The following is an 8,039-nucleotide window of genomic DNA, read 5'->3' as shown; positions in this document are numbered from 1 at the left end:
CACAGTGGAGGGGCAGGCGAGGAGGGACTTAGCTTACAAAACAGAGCCAGGGCCCTTCCCCAGGGCCAGGTCGACAGGCTGCTCCTTAGCAAATGGTGAAGATCTTGACGATGATTCTCTTTAAACTATCAGGTTCATCTCCCACCCCCCACCCCCCTCATCTTACTCACTTCTGAGGCTTTATCCATCCACCTCCACCCTGCAAAAGTTTTCTTGTAAATTCTCTAAACCAGAGTTTCTCTTTATTGCCGTATTTTTTTTTTTTTTAACAGTTTGATGACAATGGGCCTCGGTGAGAGTTCCCTTGTGTTTATCCTGCTTGGGGTATATCATCAAATTCAGAACAATTTCAGCTGTTTCTTATTCTAAATGATTTCGGTCTTCCTTCTATCCCAACAATTGCGTCTTGAAGATGGTCTGCAGGGGACCACCTGGGAGTTTGTTAACAATGCCCTACCCAAATAAGAATCCCCAGGGACCTGAGAGTCTGTGTTTCAGAACAAGTTCCTGGCTGAGTCTTCAGAGACTGTGAGTGCTCCAACTGCATTGTCACTCCTCTCTGTGTCCCCAGTCCTCGTGGGCCTGATTGTTGAACAGAACACTCAGCTGCAAGGGTTCCTCTTCATTCACCGAGTCAGCAAGATTGGTGCCATCTCCCATTGCAGGCGCCTGAAGCCCAACGTGAAAAGGATAACACTTGGACTCATGAATTTCAGGTATCATCCAGCAGAGGAAAGATACACTTAGGGGGCTTTAAGGGGCTCCCCCAAATCCACCAAGGAAGCGTCCAGGGAAAGCACTCCCTCTGACTTAACCATGTGGGATCTCTGTTCTCTATAAAATGAGGATAAACATTTTGTGTGGAGTGCTGAAAGTGATGGAGTCAGCCTTAAAAGAGAAATTCTGGGTGACAGATTTAACTCATTTTTGGGGTTAAGAGTAGAGGGAGAAAAACAAGTAAGCTGATTAGAAATGATTTGCAAGCTAATTCCTAACAGATACAGGGAGAAACAGACAGACAATGTACCAGACTAGTAAATAAGCACACACATGGCGTGTGTTTTCGATCAACTTTGCTGAGGCATAATTTACATAACCATACAAGGCACCCATTTAAGTGTACAGTTTGATGGGTTTTGACAAATGTGTTTGCTTGCGTAGCCTCTATGACGATATAGATCATTTCCTTCCCTCGAAAATTTCCTTGTTCTTTTTTGCAATCAATCCCCACCTGGCCTGAACAGCCCCTAATCTGTTTTCTGTCATTTTGGATTAGATTGGTATTTCCTAGAATTTCAGATACATGGAATCACACAGAATGTACTCTTCTGCATCTGGCTTCTTTTGCTCAACATCATCATTTTGAGATTTGTCCACATTTTTGCATGTATTAGTAGTGTTTTCCTTTTTATTGCTGTATTGTATTCCATCATATGGCTATATCACTATTTGTTTATCCCTTCTCTTGTTAATAGAGATTTTGGTGGTTTGTAATTTCAGGCTATTATGAAAAGTTGCTATGAACACTCCTGTACAACTCTTTTTGTCAACACACATTTTGGTTTCTCTTGGAAGCAGGATTGCTGAGCTGTATGGCAAGTGTACGTTTAACTTCAAGAGAAACTGCCAAACTGTATTCCAAAGTGGCTGTATGGTCCCACCGGGAAAGGATGAAAGTTCCAGTTGTTTCACATCTCTACTGGCTCTTGGTATTGTTGGTCTTTTTAATTTTAGCAGTTCTGCTTAGGTGTGTAGTGGTCTCTCACTGCAGCACAGACATGCCCACCTCTCCAACCTCTTCTGGAACCACTCCCCCGCCCCCACACTTCTCCTCAGCCGCTCTGACCCTCTCTCTGTTTCCCGCATGTTCTGGGCTTCTTTCCTGGAATTCTTGTCCTCTCAAAATTTCCATAACTGTTTCCTTCTCATGATTCAGTTCTCAGCACTGTGTCACCTCCTCAGAGGTCTTTCCTCCCCACCTTCTCTACTGATGACCTCAATACTTTTTATCTCCTTAACCTGTTTTACTTTTCTTTATAGCAGCAAGTCCCATCTGAAAGTATTTTATTTGTTTGTCTACTTGTTGACTCTCTACCCTGTAGGAACCTCAGCTCCATTAACAAAGGCATTTTGTCTGTCTTGTTTACCTAGAACAGTGCCTGAGAGATAGTAGGTATTCAATATCTATTGTTGAGTGGATTTGTAGTCCAAAGTGGATGTTCAGTATATTGATCTTGGAGGTCCTGGGGATTAAAGGATAAGCATATCTACAAAGCAAAAATATTTAAAGCATACATTTTTTATTGCCTGGGGCAATTTTACTTTGCATGTAAATATGGTTAGAAACCTAAAAATATGGAAAAGTAGAAAAAGGAGGAAAATCAACCATAGTTTCACCAAACTACTATGGTTTAAAAATATAAATCATTTAAAATTATTAATTAAGTTTTAATTTTTTAAAAAGAAAGCAGATCAGTGATTGGCTAGAGATTAGGAGCATATAAATGTGCTTGAGGAAACTTCTGGGGTAATGGGTGTGTTCATTATCCTAACTGTGGTGTTGGTTTCATGGGTGTATACATATGTCAAGATTTATCAGATTGTGTACTTTCAGTGTGTCCTGTTTATCATGCCTCAGTAAAGCTGGAAATAAAAAGAAAAAATTTTTTTGATTTTTCAAAGTTAGTATTAATTAAGTAATATTTGCACATAGAAAAAAATTCAAACAGTAGACCATATTGGAAAAGGCTACTTATATACAAATATAGATATACCTATCTGAAAATCTTTCCAAATTTATGGTACAGTAGTACTATACTCTACACATTGCTTTGCACCTTACTTTTTTCATTTAACAATGTAAGCTCAGCTGCAAGTGACAGAAAATTAAAAATATCAGTGCCTTGCAAAAGACATTGATTTCTCTCTCATTAATGAATTCCAGAGATAAGTAGTCAGGCAATACTTGCACAACTATCAAGGACCCAGATTCCTTCTGTCTTTCGCTATGCCATCCTCAATATGGGGCTTTTACATCATGGTCCAATATGGCTGTCTGAGCTCCAGACATTACATCTGGATCTGGCCAACAGAAAGAGGAAAAGAAAAGAGAGGGACCTCTTTCTTCCCATCAAGGACACTTTCTGTGACATTTCTGTTTAGTTCCCATTGGTCAGAACACAGGGACACATCTAGCTGCAAAGGAGGCTGGGAAACAAATTCTTTGTTCCAGATAGCCATATACCCAGTTCAAAAGTCAGAAAAGAGGAGAATGGGTATTGGGGGATGACTAACAATCTCTGCTATAGTATATATAGATTTGCCTCATTTTAAAAAAATGGAATTTTTTATAGCCACTTGCCCAATGAAAACTGGGAGCCACTCACCAAACCTCCTGTCCTGTACTTTCAAATTGAAGTCTCCCTTGAGTGTGAAATTGGTAGAACTTGGTCACATATCTATGATTTAGCTGCAAGGGAGGCTGGGAATTTGAATTCTGACTTCCAGGTTGAGAGGCAAAATTCATAAAGGATTTTTCCAAATATAGAAAGGCCACTTAGAACTTGGACCAATCCTCTCATCAAAGACAACTATATATGTTAGACAAATATTTTTGAATCTTAAAAGCATCAAAAAATCTAACAAGGTAGTGAGGAGTTACTAGACGAAGACATATGAAAAGATAAGCATCCAGAGAGATTAGAGTTGCCAGATAAAATACAGGACTCCCAGTTCAATTTGAATTTCAGATGAATAACAAATTATTTTTTAGCATAAGTACGCCCATGCAATATTTAGGGCATAGTAATACTAAGAAATAATTTGTTGTTTATTTGAAAGTCAAACTTAACTTAGTGTCCTGTATTTTTGTTTGCTAAATCTGGCAACTCTACCAGAGAAGTGAGTCCAGCACTTGGGGCCTCTTTGACCCAAAGGCATTTGCCAGTCTGAGGCATTGGAGAGGCTGAGTTGTGCTTTTGAAAGTTTCTCAGGACTAGGGGTTCACAATTGGAGCTCAGGGCCCACCAGGGTTGGAGGCTGATGAACCACCCTGTGGTAGAGTATTACTTTGATGACCCTCAGTGAACCATGACTATAGGTATTCATGCCCTGTGTACTACTCTTCACCCTGGACAGGCCCTGTGATCCACTTTACCCAATAGAATGTGGTGGAAGTGATGTTGCACCGGGCCTGGTTCTAGCCTTAAGAAGGCACTTTCCATATTTTGGCTCTGGGGGAAGCCAGTTGCCACAAAAGAAGTCCTACTTCCCTAAGAACTGGGACCTAACCAAGGAATTGGTGACATGTGCCCAACTAGATTTCAGAATTGCATGGGCCTGTGGCTGCTGTGTGTTGGCCATTTCCTCCTTTTTGAACCAGAGTATCTACTGAGATTTCCCTTTCTCTGCTTCACCATTTCCCGTAGGGGGAAGATAACTAGTCTCTAGTTCAAAAGTCATCAGATTCAGAGAAGTATCACTTGAGAAACCTTACTCATACCTGGACTTGGTTTAGATGATGAAATTATGGACTTCCAGCTCAATCCTGGTACTGTAGTTGGGTGAGATTTGGGGGGTTTTAAGGGGTAGTAAGTGTATTTTGCATGGGGGAGGAAGTAGGTTATTAGGGGATAGAGGGCAGATTAGGATAGATTGTTACTTTGGTGGGCCCCAATGAACTGTGTATCTCAATAGTCACACTATGATTGGTTCCCTTCCCTTTTAATCTGGGCTGGCCTGTGACCTGCTTTAACCAGCAGAACATGGTGGAAATGACACTGTCATTTCCAGGCCTAAACCTTAAGAAGGACTGACAATCTCCACATTTGCCCATTGGCGAAAGCCAGCCACCATGTTTAGAAGCCCAATCATGCAACTGAGTGGTTTAATATATTCACAGATGTGTGCAACCACCACCACAGCCAACTTTAGAACATTTTCATCACCTCAGAAATAAACCCATACCCTTTACCTATTATCTTCCTGTCCTTCCTTCCCCTACACTCCCAGTTCTAAGCAATCTCTAATCTACTTCCTGTCTTATCTTCCCTGATCTGGACATTTCATATGAATGGAATCATATAATATGCAGTCTTTTGTCACTGGCTTTTTTTATTTAGTGTAATGCTTTCGAGGTTGATCCATACTATAGCATCTGTCAGTACTTCATTCCTTTTTATAGCCAAATAATGTTCCATCTTATGGATATACCACATCCTAGTTTATCTATTCATCAGTTGATAGACATTTGGGTTATTTTCACCTTTTGTCTATTATGAATAATGCTGATATATATATTGGTGTACTAATATCTGTTTGAGTCCTTACTTTCAGTTCCTTTGGGTATATACTACAGGTGGAATTGCTGGGTCTTATGGTAATTTTTTTTTAACATTTTAGGAAGTGCCAAACTATTTTCTGCAGAGGCCATATGATTTTACATTCCCACCAGCAATGCACAGGGGTTTCAATGTCTCCGCATACTTACCAATACTTCATACCTTTGTGGAAAATCAGTTGACTACAGGTGTACAGGTTTACTTCTGGACTTTCAATTCTATTTCATTGATCTAAGATATTTCATTGTCAAGGATGTGTCTATCTTTGTACCAGTACAAAATGTTGATTACTGTTGTTTTGCAGTAAGTTTTGGAATCAGAAAATGTGAGTCTTCCTACTTTGTTTTTCTTTTTAAATATTGTTTTGGTTATTCTGGGTCCCTTGCAAATTCCATATGAATTTTAGAATCTGCTTGTCAATTTCTATAAAGTCAGCTGGGACTTTGATGGGATTGCATTGAATGTATAGATCAATTTGGGGAGTATCACCATCTTAACAATGTTTAAAGTCTTTTGATACATAGGATGTTTTTCCAGTTATTTAGGTCTTTAACTTCTTTCAGCAAAATTTCGCAGTTTTCAGAGTGTAGGTTTGGCACTTCTTTTGTTAAATTTATCCCCAAGTATTTTATTCTTTTTGATGCTATTATGAATGGAAAATTTTTCTTAATTTTATTTTTGGATTGTTCATTGCAAATATATAAAATACAATTGATATTTGTTATTGATCTTGTATCTTGCAACCTTGCTGAATTCATTAATTACTTTTAACAGCTTTTTAGTGGATTCTTTAGGACAGTCTATAGACAAGATCATGTTATCTGTGAGTAGATATAGTTTTACTTTTTCCTTTCTAATCTGATGCCTCTGTGTGTGTGTGTGTGATTGAAGTAAGTTGATTTACAATATTATGTTAATTTTAATTTGAGGTGTACAATATAGTGATTAAATATTTTTATAGGTTATAGTCCATCTAAAGTTATTACAAAATAATGGCTATATTTCTCTCTGCTGTACTATACATCCTTGTTGCTTACCTATTTTATACATAGTAGTATGTATCTCTTAGTCCCATACCCATGTTGTGCCCTTCTCCCCTTTCCTCTCCTCACTGGTAACCACTAGTTTGTTCTCCATGTCTGTGAGTCTATTTCTGTTCTGTTATATACATTCACTTGTTACATTTTTTAGATTACACATATAAGTGATAATGTAGAGTATTTGTCTTTCTCTGACTGACTTATTTCACTATGCATAATACTCTCTAGGTCCATCCATGTTGTTGCAAATGGCAGAATTTCATTCTTTTTTTATTGCTGAGTAATGTTCCATTGTATATATATACCACATCTTCATTCATTTGTTGATGGATACTTACATTGCTTCTACATCTTGCCTATTGTAAATAATGCCGCTATGAACATTGGGGTGCATGCATCTTTTTGAATTCGTGTCTTCATTTTCTTCAGATATATATTCGGGAGTGGAATTGTTGGATCATATTGTAGTTCTATTTTTAGTTTTTTGAGGAACCTCCATATTGTTTCCCACAGTGGCTGCACCATAATGCCTTTTAACTTTTATTTCTTGACTAATTAATTGCCTTGGCTAGAACCTCCAGTACAATATTAAATAGAAGTGGCAAGAGTGGACATCCTTATCTTGTTCCTTGTCTTATTTTCTGAGGGCAGTATCCAGTCTCTCACCATTAGGTATGGGATTAGTTGTGGGGTTTTTGTAGTGGCCCTTTATCAGGTTGAGGATGGCTGTTTTTATAAATAAAGTTTCATTGTAATATAGCTAGGCCATTCATTTTCACATTGTCTATGACTGTTTTGTACTACAATGACAGAGTTGAGTCATTGTGACAGAGACTATATGGCCTGCAGGCCTAAAATATTTACCATCTGTCCCTTTAAGAAAAAGTCTGCTGACATCTGTTTTAAGCTGCTAAATTTGGGGACAGTTTGCTATGAAACAATATATAACTGAAAAAAACCTCCCCATCTTCAACAGGGACCTCAAAGAACTGTAGCATTGGTAAGGGGGATCCAAAAATAAAGAAACCCTCCCACAGACCCTGGTCTAGCTTCAAGTCTTCAGAGAGGCTCAGAAAATCAGAAACCCTGAAATTGGCTTAAGGAGATCCTAGCTTCCTAGTGTCCCAGGATGCCTATGGAAACAAATGGAAATCCTTTCTAGTGGAAGATATTTTCATCGTTGCCTCAAATGATTTTTCAAATACAATGTCCAAAACATAACTAGGCACACGAGGAGATAAAACAACATGAGCAAGAACCAGTAGTAAAAACTGATAATGGAAGTGGACCAGCAGGGACCCCAGATTGTGTCCTCTCCAGGGACACAGACCATAAAACAACTATACTTACTGTGTTTAAAAAGAGCAAAGCCAAGCTTGAAACTTATAGCAGGGCACTAAGAGATATAAGAAGTGATATAGCAGATCTGAAAAAGAACCAAATAGAAATTCTAGAACTTAAAAAAAAAAATAGAATAACCAAATTTAATAGCTCAATGGATAGGTTTCAGAGGAGAATTTTTTTAAAAGCTGGAGAGAATTAGTGAACTGAAAAAGAGTCAGAAGAAACTTTCAGAACAATGCATAGAAGTTCAAAAGATAGAAAATACAGACGATAAGAATATAGTGAGAAAGTCTCATATATGTTTCAACTGGGGGCC

At 38.4% G+C, this 8,039-nt stretch overlaps 1 long non-coding RNA gene across 1 annotated transcript; it reads left to right on the top strand.

Annotated features, from left to right (window-relative positions):
• The first annotated feature begins 342 nt into the window (after nt 1-342).
• Nucleotides 343-5,536, top strand: LOC135318581 (uncharacterized). The gene is made up of 3 exons (XR_010376747.1): nt 343-716; nt 1,579-1,709; nt 5,401-5,536. It is a non-coding gene; the product is annotated as an uncharacterized LOC135318581 (long non-coding RNA).
• The last annotated feature ends 2,503 nt before the right edge of the window (nt 5,537-8,039 follow it).

This window comes from Camelus dromedarius, chromosome 19 (genome assembly GCF_036321535.1).
Source record: "Camelus dromedarius isolate mCamDro1 chromosome 19, mCamDro1.pat, whole genome shotgun sequence".
Classification (NCBI taxonomy): domain Eukaryota; kingdom Metazoa; phylum Chordata; class Mammalia; order Artiodactyla; family Camelidae; genus Camelus; species Camelus dromedarius.
The sequence above is the reverse complement of the archived record's forward strand: the minus strand, read 5'-3'. Positions and strand labels throughout refer to the sequence as shown.